The 22994-nt window shown below is 39.7% G+C and overlaps 13 non-coding genes and 37 pseudogenes across 13 annotated transcripts; all 50 read right to left on the reverse strand.

Annotated features, from left to right (window-relative positions):
- Positions 1-148: 148 nt before the first annotated feature.
- On the reverse strand, positions 149-267 carry LOC146029065 (5S ribosomal RNA; annotated as a pseudogene).
- Positions 268-612: 345 nt separating this feature from the next.
- On the reverse strand, positions 613-731 carry LOC146028223 (5S ribosomal RNA; annotated as a pseudogene).
- Positions 732-1076: 345 nt separating this feature from the next.
- On the reverse strand, positions 1077-1195 carry LOC146029214 (5S ribosomal RNA; annotated as a pseudogene).
- Positions 1196-1540: 345 nt separating this feature from the next.
- On the reverse strand, positions 1541-1659 carry LOC146028630 (5S ribosomal RNA; annotated as a pseudogene).
- A 345-nt stretch (positions 1660-2004) lies between these two features.
- On the reverse strand, positions 2005-2123 carry LOC146029068 (5S ribosomal RNA; annotated as a pseudogene).
- A 345-nt stretch (positions 2124-2468) lies between these two features.
- Positions 2469-2587, reverse strand: LOC146028595 (5S ribosomal RNA; annotated as a pseudogene).
- A 345-nt stretch (positions 2588-2932) lies between these two features.
- On the reverse strand, positions 2933-3051 carry LOC146028886 (5S ribosomal RNA; annotated as a pseudogene).
- Positions 3052-3396: 345 nt separating this feature from the next.
- Positions 3397-3515, reverse strand: LOC146028288 (5S ribosomal RNA; annotated as a pseudogene).
- A 345-nt stretch (positions 3516-3860) lies between these two features.
- Positions 3861-3979, reverse strand: LOC146028631 (5S ribosomal RNA; annotated as a pseudogene).
- Positions 3980-4324: 345 nt separating this feature from the next.
- LOC146028410 (5S ribosomal RNA) lies at positions 4325-4443 on the reverse strand (annotated as a pseudogene).
- Positions 4444-4788: 345 nt separating this feature from the next.
- Positions 4789-4907, reverse strand: LOC146028091 (5S ribosomal RNA; annotated as a pseudogene).
- A 344-nt stretch (positions 4908-5251) lies between these two features.
- LOC146027875 (5S ribosomal RNA) lies at positions 5252-5370 on the reverse strand (annotated as a pseudogene).
- Positions 5371-5716: 346 nt separating this feature from the next.
- LOC146034807 (5S ribosomal RNA) lies at positions 5717-5835 on the reverse strand. Its single transcript, XR_014460211.1, has one exon. It is a non-coding gene; the product is annotated as a 5S ribosomal RNA (ribosomal RNA).
- A 345-nt stretch (positions 5836-6180) lies between these two features.
- On the reverse strand, positions 6181-6299 carry LOC146028632 (5S ribosomal RNA; annotated as a pseudogene).
- Positions 6300-6644: 345 nt separating this feature from the next.
- LOC146029069 (5S ribosomal RNA) lies at positions 6645-6763 on the reverse strand (annotated as a pseudogene).
- Positions 6764-7108: 345 nt separating this feature from the next.
- Positions 7109-7227, reverse strand: LOC146028596 (5S ribosomal RNA; annotated as a pseudogene).
- Positions 7228-7572: 345 nt separating this feature from the next.
- On the reverse strand, positions 7573-7691 carry LOC146027941 (5S ribosomal RNA; annotated as a pseudogene).
- Positions 7692-8036: 345 nt separating this feature from the next.
- Positions 8037-8155, reverse strand: LOC146028289 (5S ribosomal RNA; annotated as a pseudogene).
- Positions 8156-8500: 345 nt separating this feature from the next.
- LOC146028634 (5S ribosomal RNA) lies at positions 8501-8619 on the reverse strand (annotated as a pseudogene).
- Positions 8620-8964: 345 nt separating this feature from the next.
- Positions 8965-9083, reverse strand: LOC146029101 (5S ribosomal RNA; annotated as a pseudogene).
- A 346-nt stretch (positions 9084-9429) lies between these two features.
- LOC146034449 (5S ribosomal RNA) lies at positions 9430-9548 on the reverse strand. Its single transcript, XR_014459855.1, has one exon. It is a non-coding gene; the product is annotated as a 5S ribosomal RNA (ribosomal RNA).
- Positions 9549-9892: 344 nt separating this feature from the next.
- On the reverse strand, positions 9893-10011 carry LOC146035029 (5S ribosomal RNA). Its single transcript, XR_014460432.1, has one exon. It is a non-coding gene; the product is annotated as a 5S ribosomal RNA (ribosomal RNA).
- Positions 10012-10357: 346 nt separating this feature from the next.
- On the reverse strand, positions 10358-10476 carry LOC146034809 (5S ribosomal RNA). The gene has a single exon (XR_014460212.1). It is a non-coding gene; the product is annotated as a 5S ribosomal RNA (ribosomal RNA).
- Positions 10477-10821: 345 nt separating this feature from the next.
- On the reverse strand, positions 10822-10940 carry LOC146028773 (5S ribosomal RNA; annotated as a pseudogene).
- Positions 10941-11285: 345 nt separating this feature from the next.
- On the reverse strand, positions 11286-11404 carry LOC146028816 (5S ribosomal RNA; annotated as a pseudogene).
- A 345-nt stretch (positions 11405-11749) lies between these two features.
- Positions 11750-11868, reverse strand: LOC146028661 (5S ribosomal RNA; annotated as a pseudogene).
- Positions 11869-12213: 345 nt separating this feature from the next.
- LOC146028635 (5S ribosomal RNA) lies at positions 12214-12332 on the reverse strand (annotated as a pseudogene).
- Positions 12333-12677: 345 nt separating this feature from the next.
- On the reverse strand, positions 12678-12796 carry LOC146035107 (5S ribosomal RNA). The gene has a single exon (XR_014460510.1). It is a non-coding gene; the product is annotated as a 5S ribosomal RNA (ribosomal RNA).
- A 345-nt stretch (positions 12797-13141) lies between these two features.
- Positions 13142-13260, reverse strand: LOC146027871 (5S ribosomal RNA; annotated as a pseudogene).
- A 346-nt stretch (positions 13261-13606) lies between these two features.
- LOC146029226 (5S ribosomal RNA) lies at positions 13607-13725 on the reverse strand (annotated as a pseudogene).
- Positions 13726-14070: 345 nt separating this feature from the next.
- Positions 14071-14189, reverse strand: LOC146028546 (5S ribosomal RNA; annotated as a pseudogene).
- Positions 14190-14533: 344 nt separating this feature from the next.
- On the reverse strand, positions 14534-14652 carry LOC146028636 (5S ribosomal RNA; annotated as a pseudogene).
- A 345-nt stretch (positions 14653-14997) lies between these two features.
- Positions 14998-15116, reverse strand: LOC146028528 (5S ribosomal RNA; annotated as a pseudogene).
- A 346-nt stretch (positions 15117-15462) lies between these two features.
- LOC146034450 (5S ribosomal RNA) lies at positions 15463-15581 on the reverse strand. Its single transcript, XR_014459857.1, has one exon. It is a non-coding gene; the product is annotated as a 5S ribosomal RNA (ribosomal RNA).
- A 344-nt stretch (positions 15582-15925) lies between these two features.
- Positions 15926-16044, reverse strand: LOC146027756 (5S ribosomal RNA). Its single transcript, XR_014455143.1, has one exon. It is a non-coding gene; the product is annotated as a 5S ribosomal RNA (ribosomal RNA).
- Positions 16045-16390: 346 nt separating this feature from the next.
- On the reverse strand, positions 16391-16509 carry LOC146034810 (5S ribosomal RNA). Its single transcript, XR_014460213.1, has one exon. It is a non-coding gene; the product is annotated as a 5S ribosomal RNA (ribosomal RNA).
- Positions 16510-16854: 345 nt separating this feature from the next.
- On the reverse strand, positions 16855-16973 carry LOC146028774 (5S ribosomal RNA; annotated as a pseudogene).
- Positions 16974-17318: 345 nt separating this feature from the next.
- On the reverse strand, positions 17319-17437 carry LOC146028818 (5S ribosomal RNA; annotated as a pseudogene).
- Positions 17438-17782: 345 nt separating this feature from the next.
- LOC146028662 (5S ribosomal RNA) lies at positions 17783-17901 on the reverse strand (annotated as a pseudogene).
- A 345-nt stretch (positions 17902-18246) lies between these two features.
- LOC146028637 (5S ribosomal RNA) lies at positions 18247-18365 on the reverse strand (annotated as a pseudogene).
- Positions 18366-18710: 345 nt separating this feature from the next.
- Positions 18711-18829, reverse strand: LOC146035108 (5S ribosomal RNA). Its single transcript, XR_014460511.1, has one exon. It is a non-coding gene; the product is annotated as a 5S ribosomal RNA (ribosomal RNA).
- A 345-nt stretch (positions 18830-19174) lies between these two features.
- On the reverse strand, positions 19175-19293 carry LOC146027872 (5S ribosomal RNA; annotated as a pseudogene).
- A 346-nt stretch (positions 19294-19639) lies between these two features.
- Positions 19640-19758, reverse strand: LOC146029227 (5S ribosomal RNA; annotated as a pseudogene).
- Positions 19759-20103: 345 nt separating this feature from the next.
- LOC146033602 (5S ribosomal RNA) lies at positions 20104-20222 on the reverse strand. Its single transcript, XR_014459011.1, has one exon. It is a non-coding gene; the product is annotated as a 5S ribosomal RNA (ribosomal RNA).
- A 344-nt stretch (positions 20223-20566) lies between these two features.
- Positions 20567-20685, reverse strand: LOC146035132 (5S ribosomal RNA). The gene has a single exon (XR_014460535.1). It is a non-coding gene; the product is annotated as a 5S ribosomal RNA (ribosomal RNA).
- Positions 20686-21030: 345 nt separating this feature from the next.
- On the reverse strand, positions 21031-21149 carry LOC146034811 (5S ribosomal RNA). The gene has a single exon (XR_014460214.1). It is a non-coding gene; the product is annotated as a 5S ribosomal RNA (ribosomal RNA).
- Positions 21150-21492: 343 nt separating this feature from the next.
- LOC146028464 (5S ribosomal RNA) lies at positions 21493-21611 on the reverse strand (annotated as a pseudogene).
- A 345-nt stretch (positions 21612-21956) lies between these two features.
- LOC146029756 (5S ribosomal RNA) lies at positions 21957-22065 on the reverse strand (annotated as a pseudogene).
- Positions 22066-22410: 345 nt separating this feature from the next.
- LOC146033364 (5S ribosomal RNA) lies at positions 22411-22529 on the reverse strand. The gene has a single exon (XR_014458773.1). It is a non-coding gene; the product is annotated as a 5S ribosomal RNA (ribosomal RNA).
- Positions 22530-22874: 345 nt separating this feature from the next.
- On the reverse strand, positions 22875-22993 carry LOC146028420 (5S ribosomal RNA; annotated as a pseudogene).
- Position 22994: the final 1 nt, after the last annotated feature.

Below are 22994 nucleotides of genomic sequence, written 5' to 3' on the forward strand. Positions count from 1 at the left end.
GAATTGGGCCTAAACAGTGTGGTAAGTCTTTAGGTGATGGCTATTGTGTCTGTTTGACCTCTTCCAAATGTCTGTACTGGCAATAGAAAGAAAAAGTTTCCAATTTAAATAGCTAGAGAATAAAAACAATTTGCAAGTAATGTGAAAAAACCTACAGCACCTGGTGTTCCCATGTGGTCTCCCACCCAAGCACTAACCAGGCCCAACACTGCTTAGCTTGCAAGATCAGACTAGATTGGGCCTATCCAATGTGGTATGGCTGTAGGCGACATAAAGGCACTTTTTTGCCCTCTTCTACTTCTATCACCAGGTAAGCTAATACAAAAGTTTCCTAACTGTATTGGCTTACTGAAAAAAATCATGTGTTGGTAATGTAAAAAGACCTACAGGACATGATATTAGCAGGGGGTCTTAAATTAAACTACTAAAGAGGCTCAACACTGTTTAGCTGCCAAAAGCAGTTGGAATTGGCCCTAAACAGTGTGGTAAGTCTTTAGGTGATGGCTATTGTGTCTGTTTGACCTCTTCCAAATGTCTGTGCTGGCAATAAAAAGAAAAAGTTTCCAATTTAAATAGCTAGAGAATGAAAACAATTTGCCAGTAATGTGAAAAGACCTAGAGCACCTGGTGTTCCCATATGGTCTCCCACCCAAGTACTAACCAGGCCCAACACTGCTTAGCTTCCAAGATCAGGCGAGATTGGGCCTATCCAATGTGGTATGGCTGTAGGTGAGATAAAGGCACTTTTTTGCCCTCTTCTACTTCTATCACCAGGTAAGCTAATACAAAAGTTTCCTAACTGTATTGGCTTACTGAAAAAAATCATGTGTTGGTAATGTAAAAAGACCTACAGGACATGATATTAGCAGGGGGTCTTAAATTAAACTACTAAAGAGGCTCAACACTGTTTAGCTGCCAAAAGCATTTGGAATTGGGCCTAAACAGTGTGCTAAGTCTTTAGGTGATGGCTATTGTGTCTGTTTGACCTCTTCCAAATGTCTGTACTGGCAATAGAAAGAAATAGTTTCCAATTTAAATAGCTAGAGAATAAAAACAATTTGCCAGTAATGTGAAAAAACCTACAGCACCTTGTGTTCCCATATGGTCTCCCACCCATGTACTAACCAGGCCCAACACTGCTTAGTTTCCAAGATCAGACGAGATTTGGCCTATCCAATGTGGTACGGCTGTAGGTGAGATACAGGCACTTTTTTGCCCTCTTCTACTTCTATCACCAGGTAAGCTAATAAAAAAGTTTCCTAACTGTATTGGCTTACTGAAAAAAATCATGTGTTGGTAATGTAAAAAGACCTACAGGACATTATATTAGCAGGGGGTCTTAAATTAAACAAATAAAGAGACTCAACACTGTTTAGCTGCCAAAAGCAGTTGGAATTGGGCCTAAACAGTGTGGTAAGTCTTTAGGTGATGGCTATTGTGTCTGTTTGAACTCTTCCAAATGTCTATGCTGGCAATAAAAAGAAAAAGTTTCCAATTTAAATAGCTAGAGAATAAAAACAATTTGCCAGTAATGTGAAAAAACCTACAGCACCTGGTGTTCCCATGTGGTCTCCCACCCAAGTAGTAACAAGGCCCAACACTGCTTAGCTTCCAAGATCAGGCGAGATTGGGCCTATCCAATGTGGTATGGCTGTAGGTGAGATAAAGGCACTTTTTTGCCCTCTTCTACTTCTATCACCAGGTAAGCTAATAAAAAAGTTTCCTAACTGTATTGGCTTACTGAAAAAAATCATGTGTTGGTAATGTAAAAAGACCTACAGGACATGATATTAGCAGGGGGTCTTAAATTAAACTACTAAAGAGGCTCAACACTGTTTAGCTGCCAAAAGCATTTGGAATTGGGCCTAAACAGTGTGGTAAGTCTTTAGGTGATGGCTATTGTGTCTGTTTGACCTCTTCCAAATGTCTGTACTGGCAATAGAAAGAAGAAGTTTCCAATTTAAATAGCTAGAGAATAAAAACAATTTGCAAGTAATGTGAAAAAACCTACAGCACCTGGTGTTCCCATGTGGTCTCCCACCCAAGCACTAACCAGGCCCAACACTGCTTAGCTTGCAAGATCAGACTAGATTGGGCCTATCCAATGTGGTATGGCTGTAGGCGACATAAAGGCACTTTTTTGCCCTCTTCTACTTCTATCACCAGGTAAGCTAATACAAAAGTTTCCTAACTGTATTGGCTTACTGAAAAAAATCATGTGTTGGTAATGTAAAAAGACCTACAGGACATGATATTAGCAGGGGGTCTTAAATTAAACTACTAAAGAGGCTCAACACTGTTTAGCTGCCAAAAGCAGTTGGAATTGGCCCTAAACAGTATGGTAAGTCTTTAGGTGATGGCTATTGTGTCTGTTTGACCTCTTCCAAATGTCTGTGCTGGCAATAAAAAGAAAAAGTTTCCAATTTAAATAGCTAGAGAATAAAAACAATTTGCCAGTAATGTGAAAAGACCTAGAGCACCTGGTGTTCCCATGTGGTCTCCCACCCAAGTACTAACCAACCCCAACACTGCTTAGCTTCCAAGATCAGATGAGATTGGGCCTATCCAATGTGGTATGGCTGTAGGTAAAATACAGGCACTTTTTTGCCCTCTTCTACTTCTATCACCAGGTAAGCTAATAAAAAAGTTTCCTAACTGTATTGGCTTACTGAAAAAAATCATGTGTTGGTAATGTAAAAAGACCTACAGGACATTATATTAGCAGGGGGTCTTAAATTAAACAAATAAAGAGACTCAACACTGTTTAGCTGCCAAAAGCAGTTGGAATTGGGCCTAAACAGTGTGGTAAGTCTTTAGGTGATGGCTATTGTGTCTGTTTGAACTCTTCCAAATGTCTGTGCTGGCAATAAAAAGAAAAAGTTTCCAATTTAAATAGCTAGAGAATAAAAACAATTTGCCAGTAATGTGAAAAGACCTAGAGCACCTGGTGTTCCCATGTGGTCTCCCACCCAAGTACTAACCAGGCACAACACTGCTTAGCTTCCAAGATCAGGCGAGATTGGGCCTATCCAATGTGGTATGGCTGTAGGTGAGATAAAGGCACTTTTTTGCCCTCTTCTACTTCTATCACCAGGTAAGCTAATACAAAAGTTTCCTAACTGTATTGGCTTACTGAAAAAAATCATGTGTTGGTAATGTAAAAAGACCTACAGGACATGATATTAGCAGGGGGTCTTAAATTAAACTACTAAAGAGGCTCAACACTGTTTAGCTGCCAAAAGCATTTGGAATTGGGCCTAAACAGTGTGCTAAGTCTTTAGGTGATGGCTATTGTGTCTGTTTGACCTCTTCCAAATGTCTGTACTGGCAATAGAAAGAAAAAGTTTCCAATTTAAATAGCTAGAGAATAAAAACAATTTGCCAGTAATGTGAAAAAACCTACAGCACCTGGTGTTCCCATATGGTCTCCCACCCATGTACTAACCAGGCCCAACACTGCTTAGCTTCCAAGATCAGACGAGATTTGGCCTATGCAATGTGGTATGGCTGTAGGTTAGATACAGGCACTTTTTTGCCCTCTTCTACTTCTATCACCAGGTAAGCTAATAAAAAAGTTTCCTAACTGTATTGGCTTACTGAAAAAAATCATGTGTTGGTAATGTTAAAAGACCTACAGGACATTATATTAGCAGGGGGTCTTAAATTAAACAGATAAAGAGACTCAACACTGTTTAGCTGCCAAAAGCAGTTGGAATTGGGCCTAAACAGTGTGGTAAGTCTTTAGGTGATGGCTATTGTGTCTGTTTGAACTCTTCCAAATGTCTGTGCTGGCAATAAAAAGAAAAAGTTTCCAATTTAAATAGCTAGAGAATAAAAACAATTTGCCAGTAATGTGAAAAAACCTACAGCACCTGGTGTTCCCATGTGGTCTCCCACCCAAGTAGTAACAAGGCCCAACACTGCTTAGCTTCCAAGATCAGGCGAGATTGGGCCTATCCAATGTGGTATGGCTGTAGGTGAGATAAAGGCACTTTTTTGCCCTCTTCTACTTCTATCACCAGGTAAGCTAATAAAAAAGTTTCCTAACTGTATTGGCTTACTGAAAAAAATCATGTGTTGGTAATGTAAAAAGACCTACAGGACATGATATTAGCAGGGGGTCTTAAATTAAACTACTAAAGAGGCTCAACACTGTTTAGCTGCCAAAAGCATTTGGAATTGGGCCTAAACAGTGTGGTAAGTCTTTAGGTGATGGCTATTGTGTCTGTTTGACCTCTTCCAAATGTCTGTACTGGCAATAGAAAGAAAAAGTTTCCAATTTAAATAGCTAGAGAATAAAAACAATTTGCAAGTAATGTGAAAAAACCTACAGCACCTGGTGTTCCCATGTGGTCTCCCACCCAAGTACTAACCAGGCCCAACACTGCTTAGCTTGCAAGATCAGACTAGATTGGGCCTATCCAATGTGGTATGGCTGTAGGCGACATAAAGGCACTTTTTTGCCCTCTTCTACTTCTATCACCAGGTAAGCTAATACAAAAGTTTCCTAACTGTATTGGCTTACTGAAAAAAATCATGTGTTGGTAATGTAAAAAGACCTACAGGACATGATATTAGCAGGGGGTCTTAAATTAAACTACTAAAGAGGCTCAACACTGTTTAGCTGCCAAAAGCAGTTGGAATTGGCCCTAAACAGTGTGGTAAGTCTTTAGGTGATGGCTATTGTGTCTGTTTGACCTCTTCCAAATGTCTGTGCTGGCAATAAAAAGAAAAAGTTTCCAATTTAAATAGCTAGAGAATAAAAACAATTTGCCAGTAATGTGAAAAGACCTAGAGCACCTGGTGTTCCCATGTGGTCTCCCACCCAAGTACTAACCAGGCACAACACTGCTTAGCTTCCAAGATCAGATGAGATTGGGCCTATCCAATGTGGTATGGCTGTAGGTAAAATACAGGCACTTTTTTGCCCTCTTCTACTTCTATCACCAGGTAAGCTAATAAAAATTTTCCTAACTGTATTGGCTTACTGAAAAAAATCATGTGTTGGTAATGTAAAAAGACCTACAGGACATGATATTAGCAGGGGGTCTTAAATTAAACTACTAAAGAGGCTCAACACTGTTTAGCTGCCAAAAGCAGTTGGAATTGGGCCTAAACAGTGTGGTAAGTCTTTAGGTGATGGCTATTGTGTCTGTTTGACCTCTTCCAAATGTCTGTGCTGGCAATAAAAAGAAAAAGTTTACAATTTAAATAGCTAGAGAATAAAAACAATTTGCCAGTAATGTGAAAAAACCTACAGCACTAGGTGTTCCCATGTGGTCTCCCACCCAAGTACTAACCAGTCCCAACACTGCTTAGCTTCCAAGATCAGATGAGATTGGGCCTATCCAATGTGGTATGGCTGTAGGTGATATGTAGGCACTTTTTTGCCCTCTTCTACTTCTATCACCAGGTAAGCTAATAAAAAAGTTTCCTAACTGTATTGGCTTACTGAAAAAAATTAATGTGTTGGTAATGTAAAAAGACCTACAGGACATGATATTAGCAGGGGGTCTTAAATTAAACTACTAAAGAGGCTCTTCACTGTTTAGCTGCCAAAAGCAGTTGGAATTGGGCCTAAACAGTGTGGTAAATCTTTAGGTGATGGCTATTGTGTCTGTTTGACCTCTTCCAAATGTCTGTGCTGGCAATAAAAAGAAAAAGTTTCCAATTTAAATAGCTAGAGAATGAAAACAATTTGCCAGTAATGTGAAAAGACCTAGAGCACCTGGTGTTCCCATGTGGTCTCCCACCCAAGTACTAACCAGGCCCAACACTGCTTAGCTTCCAAGATCAGACGAGATTGGGCCTATCCAATGTGGTATGGCTGTAGGTGAGATACAGGCACTTTTTTGCCCTCTTCTACTTCTATCACCAGGTAAGCTAATAAAAAAGTTTCCTAACTGTATTGGCTTACTGAAAAAAATCATGTGTTGGTAATGTAAAAAGACCTACAGGACATTATATTAGCAGGGGGTCTTAAATTAAACAAATAAAGAGACTCAACACTGTTTAGCTGCCAAAAGCAGTTGGAATTGGGCCTAAACAGTGTGGTAAGTCTTTAGGTGATGGCTATTGTGTCTGTTTGAACTCTTCCAAATGTCTATGCTGGCAATAAAAAGAAAAAGTTTCCAATTTAAATAGCTAGAGAATAAAAACAATTTGCCAGTAATGTGAAAAAACCTACAGCACCTGGTGTTCCCATGTGGTCTCCCACCCAAGTAGTAACAAGGCCCAACACTGCTTAGCTTCCAAGATCAGGCGAGATTGGGCCTATCCAATGTGGTATGGCTGTAGGTGAGATAAAGGCACTTTTTTGCCCTCTTCTACTTCTATCACCAGGTAAGCTAATAAAAAAGTTTCCTAACTGTATTGGCTTACTGAAAAAAATCATGTGTTGGTAATGTAAAAAGACCTACAGGACATGATATTAGCAGGGGGTCTTAAATTAAACTACTAAAGAGGCTCAACACTGTTTAGCTGCCAAAAGCATTTGGAATTGGGCCTAAACAGTGTGGTAAGTCTTTAGGTGATGGCTATTGTGTCTGTTTGACCTCTTCCAAATGTCTGTACTGGCAATAGAAAGAAGAAGTTTCCAATTTAAATAGCTAGAGAATAAAAACAATTTGCAAGTAATGTGAAAAAACCTACAGCACCTGGTGTTCCCATGTGGTCTCCCACCCAAGCACTAACCAGGCCCAACACTGCTTAGCTTGCAAGATCAGACTAGATTGGGCCTATCCAATGTGGTATGGCTGTAGGCGACATAAAGGCACTTTTTTGCCCTCTTCTACTTCTATTACCAGGTAAGCTAATACAAAAGTTTCCTAACTGTATTGGCTTACTGAAAAAAATCATGTGTTGGTAATGTAAAAAGACCTACAGGACATGATATTAGCAGGGGGTCTTAAATTAAACTACTAAAGAGGCTCAACACTGTTTAGCTGCCAAAAGCAGTTGGAATTGGCCCTAAACAGTGTGGTAAGTCTTTAGGTGATGGCTATTGTGTCTGTTTGACCTCTTCCAAATGTCTGTGCTGGCAATAAAAAGAAAAAGTTTCCAATTTAAATAGCTAGAGAATAAAAACAATTTGCCAGTAATGTGAAAAGACCTAGAGCACCTGGTGTTCCCATGTGGTCTCCCACCCAAGTACTAACCAACCCCAACACTGCTTAGCTTCCAAGATCAGATGAGATTGGGCCTATCCAATGTGGTATGGCTGTAGGTAAAATACAGGCACTTTTTTGCCCTCTTCTACTTCTATCACCAGGTAAGCTAATAAAAAAGTTTCCTAACTGTATTGGCTTACTGAGAAAAATCATGTGTTGGTAATGTAAAAAGACCTACAGGACATTATATTAGCAGGGGGTCTTAAATTAAACAAATAAAGAGACTCAACACTGTTTAGCTGCCAAAAGCAGTTGGAATTGGGCCTAAACAGTGTGGTAAGTCTTTAGGTGATGGCTATTGTGTCTGTTTGAACTCTTCCAAATGTCTGTGCTGGCAATAAAAAGAAAAAGTTTCCAATTTAAATAGCTAGAGAATAAAAACAATTTGCCAGTAATGTGAAAAGACCTAGAGCACCTGGTGTTCCCATGTGGTCTCCCACCCAAGTACTAACCAGGCCCAACACTGCTTAGCTTCCAAGATCAGGCGAGATTGGGCCTATCCAATGTGGTATGGCTGTAGGTGAGATAAAGGCACTTTTTTGCCCTCTTCTACTTCTATCACCAGGTAAGCTAATACAAAAGTTTCCTAACTGTATTGGCTTACTGAAAAAAATCATGTGTTGGTAATGTAAAAAGACCTACAGGACATGATATTAGCAGGGGGTCTTAAATTAAACTACTAAAGAGGCTCAACACTGTTTAGCTGCCAAAAGCATTTGGAATTGGGCCTAAACAGTGTGCTAAGTCTTTAGGTGATGGCTATTGTGTCTGTTTGACCTCTTCCAAATGTCTGTACTGGCAATAGAAAGAAAAAGTTTCCAATTTAAATAGCTAGAGAATAAAAACAATTTGCCAGTAATGTGAAAAAACCTACAGCACCTGGTGTTCCCATATGGTCTCCCACCCATGTACTAACCAGGCCCAACACTGCTTAGCTTCCAAGATCAGACGAGATTTGGCCTATGCAATGTGGTATGGCTGTAGGTTAGATACAGGCACTTTTTTGCCCTCTTCTTCTTCTATCACCAGGTAAGCTAATAAAAAAGTTTCCTAACTGTATTGGCTTACTGAAAAAAATCATGTGTTGGTAATGTAAAAAGACCTACAGGACATTATATTAGCAGGGGGTCTTAAATTAAACAAATAAAGAGACTCAACACTGTTTAGCTGCCAAAAGCAGTTGGAATTGGGCCTAAACAGTGTGGTAAGTCTTTAGGTGATGGCTATTGTGTCTGTTTGAACTCTTCCAAATGTCTGTGCTGGCAATACAAAGAAAAAGTTTCCAATTTAAATAGCTAGAGAATAAAAACAATTTGCCAGTAATGTGAAAAAACCTACAGCACCTGGTGTTCCCATGTGGTCTCCCACCCAAGTAGTAACAAGGCCCAACACTGCTTAGCTTCCAAGATCAGGCGAGATTGGGCCTATCCAATGTGGTATGGCTGTAGGTGAGATAAAGGCACTTTTTTGCCCTCTTCTACTTCTATCACCAGGTAAGCTAATAAAAAAGTTTCCTAACTGTATTGGCTTACTGAAAAAAATCATGTGTTGGTAATGTAAAAAGACCTACAGGACATGATATTAGCAGGGGGTCTTAAATTAAACTACTAAAGAGGCTCAACACTGTTTAGCTGCCAAAAGCATTTGGAATTGGGCCTAAACAGTGTGGTAAGTCTTTAGGTGATGGCTATTGTGTCTGTTTGACCTCTTCCAAATGTCTGTACTGGCAATAGAAAGAAAAAGTTTCCAATTTAAATAGCTAGAGAATAAAAACAATTTGCAAGTAATGTGAAAAAACCTACAGCACCTGGTGTTCCCATGTGGTCTCCCACCCAAGTATTAACCAGGCCCGACACTGCTTAGCTTGCAAGATCAGACTAGATTGGGCCTATCCAATGTGGTATGGCTGTAGGCAACATAAAGGCACTTTTTTGCCCTCTTCTACTTCTATCACCAGGTAAGCTAATACAAAAGTTTCCTAACTGTATTGGCTTACTGAAAAAAAATCATGTGTTGGTAATGTAAAAAGACCTACAGGACATGATATTAGCAGGGGGTCTTAAATTAAACTACTAAAGAGGCTCAACACTGTTTAGCTGCCAAAAGCAGTTGGAATTGGCCCTAAACAGTGTGGTAATTCTTTAGGTGATGGCTATTGTGTCTGTTTGACCTCTTCCAAATGTCTGTGCTGGCAATAAAAAGAAAAAGTTTCCAATTTAAATAGCTAGAGAATAAAAACAATTTGCCAGTAATGTGAAAAGACCTAGAGCACCTGGTGTTCCCATGTGGTCTCCCACCCAAGTACTAACCAGGCCCAACACTGCTTAGCTTCCAAGATCAGATGAGATTGGGCCTATCCAATGTGGTATGGCTGTAGGTAAAATACAGGCACTTTTTTGCCCTCTTCTACTTCTATCACCAGGTAAGCTAATAAAAATTTTCCTAACTGTATTGGCTTACTGAAAAAAATCATGTGTTGGTAATGTAAAAAGACCTACAGGACATGATATTAGCAGGGGGTCTTAAATTAAACTACTAAAGAGGCTCAACACTGTTTAGCTGCCAAAAGCAGTTGGAATTGGGCCTAAACAGTGTGGTAAGTCTTTAGGTGATGGCTATTGTGTCTGTTTGACCTCTTCCAAATGTCTGTGCTGGCAATAAAAAGAAAAAGTTTACAATTTAAATAGCTAGAGAAAAAAAACAATTTGCCAGTAATGTGAAAAAACCTACAGCACCAGGTGTTCCCATGTGGTCTCCCACCCAAGTACTAACCAGTCCCAACACTGCTTAGCTTCCAAGATCAGACGAGATTGGGCCTATCCAATGTGGTATGGCTGTAGGTGATATGTAGGCACTTTTTTGCCCTCTTCTACTTCTATCACCAGGTAAGCTAATAAAAAAGTTTCCTAACTGTATTGGCTTACTGAAAAAAATTAATGTGTTGGTAATGTAAAAAGACCTACAGGACATGATATTAGCAGGGGGTCTTAAATTAAACTACTAAAGAGGCTCAACACTGTTTAGCTGCCAAAAGCAGTTGGAATTGGGCCTAAACAGTGTGGTAAATCTTTAGGTGATGGCTATTGTGTCTGTTTGACCTCTTCCAAATGTCTGTGCTGGCAATAAAAAGAAAAAGTTTCCAATTTAAATAGCTAGAGAATGAAAACAATTTGCCAGTAATGTGAAAAGACCTAGAGCACCTGGTGTTCCCATGTGGTCTCCCACCCAAGTACTAACCAGGCCCAACACTGCTTAGCTTCCAAGATCAGACGAGATTGGGCCTATCCAATGTGGTATGGCTGTAGGTGAGAGAAAGGCACTTTTTTGCCCTCTTCTACTTCTATCACCAGGTAAGCTAATAAAAAAGTTTCCTAACTGTATTGGCTTACTGAAAAAAATCATGTGTTGGTAATGTAAAAAGACCTACAGGACATTATATTAGCAGGGGGTCTTAAATTAAACTAATAAAGAGACTCAACACTGTTTAGCTGCCAAAAGCAGTTGGAATTGGGCCTAAACAGTGTGGTAAGTCTTTAGGTGATGGCTATTGTGTCTGTTTGACATCTTCCAAATGTCTGTGCTGGCAATAAAAAGAAAAAGTTTCCAATTTAAATAGCTAGAGAATAAAAACAATTTGCCAGTAATGTGAAAAAACCTACAGCACCTGGTGTTCCCATGTGGTCTCCAACCCAAGTAGTAACCAGGCCCAACACTGCTTAGCTTCCAAGATCAGGCGAGATTGGGCCTATCCAATGTGGTATGGCTGTAGGTGAGATAAAGGCACTTTTTTGCCCTCTTCTACTTCTATCACCAGGTAATCTAATAAAAAAGTTTCCTAACTGTATTGGCTTACAGAAAAAAATCATGTGTTGGTAATGTAAAAAGACCTACAGGACATGATATTAGCAGGGGGTCTTAAATTAAACTACTAAAGAGGCTCAACACTGTTTAGCTGCCAAAAGCATTTGGAATTGGGCCTAAACAGTGTGGTAAGTCTTTAGGTGATGGCTATTGTGTCTGTTTGACCTCTTCCAAATGTCTGTGCTGGCAATAAAAAGAAAAAGTTTCCAATTTAAATAGCTAGAGAATGAAAACAATTTGCCAGTAATGTGAAAAGACCTAGAGCACCTGGTGTTCCCATGTGGTCTCCCACCCAATTACTAACCAGGCCCAACACTGCTTAGCTTCCAAGATCAGGCGAGATTGGGCCTATCCAATGTGGTATGGCTGTAGGTGAGATAAAGGCACTTTTTTGCCCTCTTCTACTTCTATCACCAGGTAAGCTAATACAAAAGTTTCCTAACTGTATTGGCTTACTGAAAAAAATCATGTGTTGGTAATGTAAAAAGACCTACAGGACATGATATTAGCAGGGGGTCTTAAATTAAACTACTAAAGAGGCTCAACACTGTTTAGCTGCCAAAAGCATTTGGAATTGGGCCTAAACAGTGTGCTAAGTCTTTAGGTGATGGCTATTGTGTCTGTTTGACCTCTTCCAAATGTCTGTACTGGCAATAGAAAGAAAAAGTTTCCAATTTAAATAGCTAGAGAATAAAAACAATTTGCCAGTAATGTGAAAAAACCTACAGCACCTGGTGTTCCCATATGGTCTCCCACGCATGTACTAACCAGGCCCAACACTGCTTAGCTTCCAAGATCAGACGAGATTTGGCCTATGCAATGTGGTATGGCTGTAGGTGAGATACAGGCACTTTTTTGCCCTCTTCTACTTCTATCACCAGGTAAGCTAATAAAAAAGTTTCCTAACTGTATTGGCTTACTGAAAAAAATCATGTGTTGGTAATGTAAAAAGACCTACAGGACATTATATTAGCAGGGGGTCTTAAATTAAACAAATAAAGAGACTCAACACTGTTTAGCTGCCAAAAGCAGTTGGAATTGGGCCTAAACAGTGTGGTAAGTCTTTAGGTGATGGCTATTGTGTCTGTTTGAACTCTTCCAAATGTCTGTGCTGGCAATAAAAAGAAAAAGTTTCCAATTTAAATAGCTAGAGAATAAAAACAATTTGCCAGTAATGTGAAAAAACCTACAGCACCTGGTGTTCCCATGTGGTCTCCCACCCAAGTAGTAACAAGGCCCAACACTGCTTAGCTTCCAAGATCAGGCGAGATTGGGCCTATCCAATGTGGTATGGCTGTAGGTGAGATAAAGGCACTTTTTTGCCCTCTTCTACTTCTATCACCAGGTAAGCTAATAAAAAAGTTTCCTAACTGTATTGGCTTACTGAAAAAAATCATGTGTTGGTAATGTAAAAAGACCTACAGGACATGATATTAGCAGGGGGTCTTAAATTAAACTACTAAAGAGGCTCAACACTGTTTAGCTGCCAAAAGCATTTGGAATTGGGCCTAAACAGTGTGGTAAGTCTTTAGGTGATGGCTATTGTGTCTGTTTGACCTCTTCCAAATGTCTGTACTGGCAATAGAAAGAAAAAGTTTCCAATTTAAATAGCTAGAGAATAAAAACAATTTGCAAGTAATGTGAAAAAACCTACAGCACCTGGTGTTCCCATGTGGTCTCCCACCCAAGTACTAACCAGGCCCAACACTGCTTAGCTTCCAAGATCAGACTAGATTGGGCCTATCCAATGTGGTATGGCTGTAGGCGACATAAAGGCACTTTTTTGCCCTCTTCTACTTCTATCACCAGGTAAGCTAATACAAAAGTTTCCTAACTGTATTGGCTTACTGAAAAAAATCATGTGTTGGTAATGTAAAAAGACCTACAGGACATGATATTAGCAGGGGGTCTTAAATTAAACTACTAAAGAGGCTCAACACTGTTTAGCTGCCAAAAGCAGTTGGAATTGGGCCTAAACAGTGTGGTAAGTCTTTAGGTGATGGCTATTGTGTCTGTTTAACCTCTTCCAAATGTCTGTGCTGGCAATAAAAAGAAAAAGTTTACAATTTAAATAGCTAGAGAATAAAAACAATTTGCCAGTAATGTGAAAAAACCAACAGCACCAGGTGTTCCCATGTGGTCTCCCACCCAAGTACTAACCAGTCCCAACACTGCTTAGCTTCCAAGATCAGACGAGATTGGGCCTATCCAATGTGGTATGGCTGTAGGTGAGATATAGGCACTTTTTTGCCCTCTTCTACTTCTATCACCAGGTAAGCTAATAAAAAAGTTTCCTAACTGTATTGGCTTACTGAAAAAAATTAATGTGTTGGTAATGTAAAAAGACCTACAGAACATGATATTAGCAGGGGGTCTTAAATTAAACTACTAAAGAGGCTCAACACTGTTTAGCTGCCAAAAGCAGTTGGAATTGGGCCTAAACAGTGTGGTAAGTCTTTAGGTGATGGCTATTGTGTCTGTTTGACCTCTTCCAAATGTCTGTGCTGGCAATAAAAAGAAAAAGTTTCCAATTTAAATAGCTAGAGAATGAAAACAATTTGCCAGTAATGTGAAAAGACCTAGAGCACCTTGTGTTCCCATGTGGTCTCCCGCCCAAGTACTAACCAGGCCCAACACTGCTTAGCTTCCAAGATCAGGCGAGATTGGGCCTATCCAATGTGGTATGGCTGTAGGTGAAATAAAGGCACTTTTTTGCCCTCTTCTACTTCTATCACCAGGTAAGCTAATAAAAAAGTTTCCTAACTGTATTGGCTTACTGAAAAAAATCATGTGTTGGTAATGTAAAAAGACCTACAGGACATGATATTAGCAGGGGGTCTTAAATTAAACTACTAAAGAGGCTCAACACTGTTTAGCTGCCAAAAGCATTTGGAATTGGGCCTAAACAGTGTGGTAAGTCTTTAGGTGATGGCTATTGTGTCTGTTTGACCTCTTCCAAATGTCTGTGCTGGCAATAAAAAGAAAAAGTTTGCAATTTAAATAGCTAGAGAATAAAAACAATTTGCCAGTAAGGTAAAAAGACCTAGAGCACCTGGTGTTCCCATGTGGTCTCCCACCCAAGTACTAACCAGGCCCAACACTGCTTAGCTTCCAAGATAAGACGAGATTGGGCCTATCCAATGTGGTATGGCTGTAGGTGAAATACAGGCACTTTTTTGCCCTCTTCTACTTCTATCACCAGGTAAGCTAATAAAAATTTTCCTAACTATATTGGCTTACTGAAAAAAATCATGTGTTGGTAATGTAAAAAGACCTACAGGACATGATATTAGCAGGGGGTCTTAAATTAAACAAATAAAGAGACTCAACACTGTTTAGCTGCCAAAAGCAGTTGGAATTGGGCCTAAACAGTGTGGTAAGTCTTTAGGTGATGGCTATTGTGTCTGTTTGAACTCTTCCAAATGTCTGTGCTGGCAATACAAAGAAAAAGTTTCCAATTTAAATAGCTAGAGAATAAAAACAATTTGCCAGTAATGTGAAAAAACCTACAGCACCTGGTGTTCCCATGTGGTCTCCCACCCAAGTAGTAACAAGGCCCAACACTGCTTAGCTTCCAAGATCAGGCGAGATTGGGCCTATCCAATGTGGTATGGCTGTAGGTGAGATAAAGGCACTTTTTTGCCCTCTTCTACTTCTATCACCAGGTAAGCTAATAAAAAAGTTTCCTAACTGTATTGGCTTACTGAAAAAAATCATGTGTTGGTAATGTAAAAAGACCTACAGGACATGATATTAGCAGGGGGTCTTAAATTAAACTACTAAAGAGGCTCAACACTGTTTAGCTGCCAAAAGCATTTGGAATTGGGCCTAAACAGTGTGGTAAGTCTTTAGGTGATGGCTATTGTGTCTGTTTGACCTCTTCCAAATGTCTGTACTGGCAATAGAAAGAAAAAGTTTCCAATTTAAATAGCTAGAGAATAAAAACAATTTGCAAGTAATGTGAAAAAACCTACAGCACCTGGTGTTCCCATGTGGTCTCCCACCCAAGTACTAACCAGGCCCGACACTGCTTAGCTTGCAAGATCAGACTAGATTGGGCCTATCCAATGTGGTATGGCTGTAGGCAACATAAAGGCACTTTTTTGCCCTCTTCTACTTCTATCACCAGGTAAGCTAATACAAAAGTTTCCTAACTGTATTGGCTTACTGAAAAAAAATCATGTGTTGGTAATGTAAAAAGACCTACAGGACATGATATTAGCAGGGGGTCTTAAATTAAACTACTAAAGAGGCTCAACACTGTTTAGCTGCCAAAAGCAGTTGGAATTGGCCCTAAACAGTGTGGTAAGTCTTTAGGTGATGGCTATTGTGTCTGTTTGACCTCTTCCAAATGTCTGTGCTGGCAATAAAAAGAAAAAGTTTCCAATTTAAATAGCTAGAGAATAAAAACAATTTGCCAGTAATGTGAAAAGACCTAGAGCACCTGGTGTTCCCATGTGGTCTCCCACCCAAGTACTAACCAGGCCCAACACTGCTTAGCTTCCAAGATCAGATGAGATTGGGCCTATCCAATGTGGTATGGCTGTAGGTAAAATACAGGCACTTTTTTGCCCTCTTCTACTTCTATCACCAGGTAAGCTAATAAAAATTTTCCTAACTGTATTGGCTTACTGAAAAAAATCATGTGTTGGTAATGTAAAAAGACCTACAGGACATGATATTAGCAGGGGGTCTTAAATTAAACTACTAAAGAGGCTCAACACTGTTTAGCTGCCAAAAGCAGTTGGAATTGGGCCTAAACAGTGTGGTAAGTCTTTAGGTGATGGCTATTGTGTCTGTTTGACCTCTTCCAAATGTCTGTGCTGGCAATAAAAAGAAAAAGTTTACAATTTAAATAGCTAGAGAATAAAAACAATTTGCCAGTAATGTGAAAAAACCTACAGCACCAGGTGTTCCCATGTGGTCTCCCACCCAAGTACTAACCAGTCCCAACACTGCTTAGCTTCCAAGATCAGACGAGATTGAGCCTATCCAATGTGGTATGGCTGTAGGTGATATGTAGGCACTTTTTTGCCCTCTTCTACTTCTATCACCAGGTAAGCTAATAAAAAAGTTTCCTAACTGTATTGGCTTACTGAAAAAAATTAATGTGTTGGTAATGTAAAAAGACCTACAGGACATGATATTAGCAGGGGGTCTTAAATTAAACTACTAAAGAGGCTCAACACTGTTTAGCTGCCAAAAGCAGTTGGAATTGGGCCTAAACAGTGTGGTAAATCTTTAGGTGATGGCTATTGTGTCTGTTTGACCTCTTCCAAATGTCTGTGCTGGCAATAAAAAGAAAAAGTTTCCAATTTAAATAGCTAGAGAATGAAAACAATTTGCCAGTAATGTGAAAAGACCTAGAGCACCTGGTGTTCCCATGTGGTCTCCCACCCAAGTACTAACCAGGCCCAACACTGCTTAGCTTCCAAGATCAGACGAGATTGGGCCTATCCAATGTGGTATGGCTGTAGGTGAGAGAAAGGCACTTTTTTGCCCTCTTCTACTTCTATCACCAGGTAAGCTAATAAAAAAGTTTCCTAACTGTATTGGCTTACTGAAAAAAATCATGTGTTGGTAATGTAAAAAGACCTACAGGACATTATATTAGCAGGGGGTCTTAAATTAAACTAATAAAGAGACTCAACACTGTTTAGCTGCCAAAAGCAGTTGGAATTGGGCCTAAACAGTGTGGTAAGTCTTTAGGTGATGGCTATTGTGTCTGTTTGACATCTTCCAAATGTCTGTGCTGGCAATAAAAAGAAAAAGTTTCCAATTTAAATAGCTAGAGAATAAAAACAATTTGCCAGTAATGTGAAAAAACCTACAGCACCTGGTGTTCCCATGTGGTCTCCAACCCAAGTAGTAACCAGGCCCAACACTGCTTAGCTTCCAAGATCAGGCGAGATTGGGCCTATCCAATGTGGTATGGCTGTAGGTGAGATAAAGGCACTTTTTTGCCCTCTTCTACTTCTATCACCAGGTAATCTAATAAAAAAGTTTCCTAACTGTATTGGCTTACAGAAAAAAATCATGTGTTGGTAATGTAAAAAGACCTACAGGACATGATATTAGCAGGGGGTCTTAAATTAAACTACTAAAGAGGCTCAACACTGTTTAGCTGCCAAAAGCATTTGGAATTGGGCCTAAACAGTGTGGTAAGTCTTTAGGTGATGGCTATTGTGTCTGTTTGACCTCTTCCAAATGTCTGTGCTGGCAATAAAAAGAAAAAGTTTCCAATTTAAATAGCTAGAGAATGAAAACAATTTGCCAGTAATGTGAAAAGACCTAGAGCACCTGGTGTTCCCATGTGGTCTCCCACCCAATTACTAACCAGGCCCAACACTGCTTAGCTTCCAAGATCAGGCGAGATTGGGCCTATCCAATGTGGTATGGCTGTAGGTGAGATAAAGGCACTTTTTTGCCCTCTTCTACTTCTATCACCAGGTAAGCTAATACAAAAGTTTCCTAACTGTATTGGCTTACTGAAAAAAATCATGTGTTGGTAATGTAAAAAGACCTACAGGACATGATATTAGCAGGGGGTCTTAAATTAAACTACTAAAGAGGCTCAACACTGTTTAGCTGCCAAAAGCATTTGGAATTGGGCCTAAACAGTGTGCTAAGTCTTTAGGTGATGGCTATTGTGTCTGTTTGACCTCTTCCAAATGTCTGTACTGGCAATAGAAAGAAAAAGTTTCCAATTTAAATAGCTAGAGAATAAAAACAATTTGCCAGTAATGTGAAAAAACCTACAGCACCTGGTGTTCCCATATGGTCTCCCACGCATGTACTAACCAGGCCCAACACTGCTTAGCTTCCAAGATCAGACGAGATTTGGCCTATGCAATGTGGTATGGCTGTAGGTGAGATACAGGCACTTTTTTGCCCTCTTCTACTTCTATCACCAGGTAAGCTAATAAAAAAGTTTCCTAACTGTATTGGCTTACTGAAAAAAATCATGTGTTGGTAATGTAAAAAGACCTACAGGACATTATATTAGCAGGGGGTCTTAAATTAAACAAATAAAGAGACTCAACACTGTTTAGCTGCCAAAAGCAGTTGGAATTGGGCCTAAACAGTGTGGTAAGTCTTTAGGTGATGGCTATTGTGTCTGTTTGAACTCTTCCAAATGTCTGTGCTGGCAATAAAAAGAAAAAGTTTCCAATTTAAATAGCTAGAGAATAAAAACAATTTGCCAGTAATGTGAAAAAACCTACAGCACCTGGTGTTCCCATGTGGTCTCCCACCCAAGTAGTAACAAGGCCCAACACTGCTTAGCTTCCAAGATCAGGCGAGATTGGGCCTATCCAATGTGGTATGGCTGTAGGTGAGATAAAGGCACTTTTTTGCCCTCTTCTACTTCTATCACCAGGTAAGCTAATAAAAAAGTTTCCTAACTGTATTGGCTTACTGAAAAAAATCATGTGTTGGTAATGTAAAAAGACCTACAGGACATGATATTAGCAGGGGGTCTTAAATTAAACTACTAAAGAGGCTCAACACTGTTTAGCTGCCAAAAGCATTTGGAATTGGGCCTAAACAGTGTGGTAAGTCTTTAGGTGATGGCTATTGTGTCTGTTTGACCTCTTCCAAATGTCTGTACTGGCAATAGAAAGAAAAAGTTTCCAATTTAAATAGCTAGAGAATAAAAACAATTTGCAAGTAATGTGAAAAAACCTACAGCACCTGGTGTTCCCATGTGGTCTCCCACCCAAGTACTAACCAGGCCCAACACTGCTTAGCTTCCAAGATCAGACTAGATTGGGCCTATCCAATGTGGTATGGCTGTAGGCGACATAAAGGCACTTTTTTGCCCTCTTCTACTTCTATCACCAGGTAAGCTAATACAAAAGTTTCCTAACTGTATTGGCTTACTGAAAAAAATCATGTGTTGGTAATGTAAAAAGACCTACAGGACATGATATTAGCAGGGGGTCTTAAATTAAACTACTAAAGAGGCTCAACACTGTTTAGCTGCCAAAAGCAGTTGGAATTGGGCCTAAACAGTGTGGTAAGTCTTTAGGTGATGGCTATTGTGTCTGTTTAACCTCTTCCAAATGTCTGTGCTGGCAATAAAAAGAAAAAGTTTACAATTTAAATAGCTAGAGAATAAAAACAATTTGCCAGTAATGTGAAAAAACCAACAGCACCAGGTGTTCCCATGTGGTCTCCCACCCAAGTACTAACCAGTCCCAACACTGCTTAGCTTCCAAGATCAGACGAGATTGGGCCTATCCAATGTGGTATGGCTGTAGGTGAGATATAGGCACTTTTTTGCCCTCTTCTACTTCTATCACCAGGTAAGCTAATAAAAAAGTTTCCTAACTGTATTGGCTTACTGAAAAAAATTAATGTGTTGGTAATGTAAAAAGACCTACAGAACATGATATTAGCAGGGGGTCTTAAATTAAACTACTAAAGAGGCTCAACACTGTTTAGCTGCCAAAAGCAGTTGGAATTGGGCCTAAACAGTGTGGTAAGTCTTTAGGTGATGGCTATTGTGTCTGTTTGACCTCTTCCAAATGTCTGTGCTGGCAATAAAAAGAAAAAGTTTCCAATTTAAATAGCTAGAGAATGAAAACAATTTGCCAGTAATGTGAAAAGACCTAGAGCACCTTGTGTTCCCATGTGGTCTCCCGCCCAAGTACTAACCAGGCCCAACACTGCTTAGCTTCCAAGATCAGGCGAGATTGGGCCTATCCAATGTGGTATGGCTGTAGGTGAAATAAAGGCACTTTTTTGCCCTCTTCTACTTCTATCACCAGGTAAGCTAATAAAAAAGTTTCCTAACTGTATTGGCTTACTGAAAAAAATCATGTGTTGGTAATGTAAAAAGACCTACAGGACATGATATTAGCAGGGGGTCTTAAATTAAACTACTAAAGAGGCTCAACACTGTTTAGCTGCCAAAAGCATTTGGAATTGGGCCTAAACAGTGTGGTAAGTCTTTAGGTGATGGCTATTGTGTCTGTTTGACCTCTTCCAAATGTCTGTGCTGGCAATAAAAAGAAAAAGTTTGCAATTTAAATAGCTAGAGAATAAAAACAATTTGCCAGTAAGGTAAAAAGACCTAGAGCACCTGGTGTTCCCATGTGGTCTCCCACCCAAGTACTAACCAGGCCCAACACTGCTTAGCTTCCAAGATCAGACGAGATTGGGCATATCCAATGTGGTATGGCTGTAGGTAAAATACAGGCACTTTTTTGCCCTCTTCTACTTCTATCACCAGGTAAGCTAATAAAAATTTTCCTAACTGTATTGGCTTACTGAAAAAAATCATGTGTTGGTAATGTAAAAAGACCTACAGGACATGATATTAGCAGGGGGTCTTAAATTAAACTACTAAAGAGGCTCAACACTGTTTAGCTGCCAAAAGCATTTGGAATTGGGCCTAAACAGTGTGGTAAGTCTTTAGGTGATGGCTATTGTGTCTGTTTGACCTCTTCCAAATGTCTGTACTGGCAATAGAAAGAAAAAGTTTCCAATTTAAATAGCTAGAGAATAAAAACAATTTGCAAGTAATGTGAAAAAACCTACAGCACCTGGTGTTCCCATGTGGTCTCCCACCCAAGTACTAACCATGCCCAACACTGCTTAGCTTCCAAGATCAGACGAGATTGGGACTATCCAATGTGGTATGGCTGTAGGCAAGATAAAGGCACTTTTTTGCCCTCTTCTACTTCTATCACCAGGTAAGCTAATACAAAAGTTTCCTAACTGTATTGGCTTACTGAAAAAAATCATGTGTTGGTAATGTAAAAAGACCTACAGGACATGATATTAGCAGGGGGTCTTAAATTAAACTACTAAAGAGGCTCAACACTGTTTAGCTGCCAAAAGCATTTGGAATTGGGCCTAAACAGTGTAGTAAGTCTTTAGGTGATGGCTATTGTGTCTGTTTGACCTCTTCCAAATGTCTGTGCTGGCAATAAAAAGAAAAAGTTTCCAATTTAAATAGCTAGAGAATAAAAACAATTTGCCAGTAATGTGAAAAGACCTAGAGCACCTGGTGTTCCCATGTGGTCTCCCACCCAAGTACTAACCAGGCCCAACACTGCTTAGCTTCCAAGATCAGACGAGATTGGGCCTATCCAATGTGGTATGGCTGTAGGTAAAATACAGGCACTTTTTTGCCCTCTTCTACTTCTATCACCAGGTAAGCTAATAAAAATTTTCCTAACTGTATTGGCTTACTGAAAAAAATCATGTGTTGGTAATGTAAAAAGACCTACAGGACATGATATTAGCAGGGGGTCTTAAATTAAACTACTAAAGAGGCTCAACACTGTTTAGCTGCCAAAAGCATTTGGAATTGGGCCTAAACAGTGTAGTAAGTCTTTAGGTGATGGCTATATTGTCTGTTTGACCTCTTCCAAATGTCTTTGCTGGCAATAAAAAGAAAAAGTTTCCAATTTAAATAGCTAGAGAATAAAAACAATTTGCCAGTAATGTGAAAAACCTACAGCACCTGGTGTTCCGATGTGGTCTCTCACCCAAGTACTAACCAGGCCCAACACTGCTTAGCTTCCAAGATCAGGCGAGATTGGGCCTATCCAATGTGGTATGGCTGTAGGTGAGATATAGGCACTTTTTTGCCCTCTTCTACTTCTATCACCAGGTAAGCTAATAAAAAAGTTTCCTAACTGTATTGGCTTACTGAAAAAAATCATGTGTTGGTAATGTAAAAAGACCTACAGGACATGATATTAGCAGGGGGTCTTAAATTAAACTACTAAAGAGGCTCAACACTGTTTAGCTGCCAAAAGCAGTTGGAATTGGGCCTAAACAGTGTGGTAAGTCTTTAGGTGATGGCTATTGTGTCTGTTTGACCTCTTCCAAATGTCTGTGCTGGCAATAAAAAGAAAAAGTTTCCAATTTAAATAGCTAGAGAATGAAAACAATTTGCCAGTAATGTGAAAAGACCTAGAGCACCTGGTGTTCCCCCACCCAAGTACTAACCAGGCCCAACACTGCTTAGCTTCCAAGATCAGGTGAGATTGGGCCTATCCAATGTGGTATGGCTGTAGGTGAAATAAAGGCACTTTTTTGCCCTCTTCTACTTCTATCACCAGGTAAGCTAATAAAAAAGTTTCCTAACTGTATTGGCTTACTGAAAAAAATCATGTGTTGGTAATGTAAAAAGACCTACAGGACATGATATTAGCAGGGGGTCTTAAATTAAACTACTAAAGAGGCTCAACACTGTTTAGCTGCCAAAAGCATTTGGAATTGGGCCTAAACAGTGTGGTAAGTCTTTAGGTGATGGCTATTGTGTCTGTTTGACCTCTTCCAAATGTCTGTACTGGCAATAGAAAGAAAAAGTTTCCAATTTAAATAGCTAGAGAATAAGAACAATTTGCAAGTAATGTGAAAAAACCTACAGCACCTGGTGTTCCCATGTGGTCTCCCACCCAAGTACTAACCAGGCCCAACACTGCTTAGCTTCCAAGATCAGACGAGATTGGGACTATCCAATGTGGTATGGCTGTAGGCAAGATAAAGGCACTTTTTTGCCCTCTTCTACTTCTATCACCAGGTAAGCTAATACAAAAGTTTCCTAAGTGTATTGGCTTACTGAAAAAAATCATGTGTTGGTAATGTAAAAAGACCTACAGGACATGATATTAGCAGGGGGTCTTAAATTAAACTACTAAAGAGGCTCAACACTGTTTAGCTGCCAAAAGCAGTTGGAATTGGCCCTAAACAGTGTGGTAAGTCTTTAGGTGATGGCTATTGTGTCTGTTTGACCTCTTCCAAATGTCTGTGCTGGCAATAAAAAGAAAAAGTTTCCAATTTAAATAGCTAGAGAATAAAAACAATTTGCCAGTAATGTGAAAAGACCTAGAGCACCTGGTGTTCCCATGTGGTCTCCCACCCAAGTACTAACCAGGCCCAACACTGATTAGCTTCCAAGATCAGACGAGATTGGGCCTATCCAATGTGGTATGGCTGTAGTTA

This window comes from Crinia signifera, chromosome 8 (assembly GCF_055691185.1).
Source record: "Crinia signifera chromosome 8, ASM5569118v1, whole genome shotgun sequence".
NCBI lineage: Eukaryota > Metazoa > Chordata > Amphibia > Anura > Myobatrachidae > Crinia > Crinia signifera.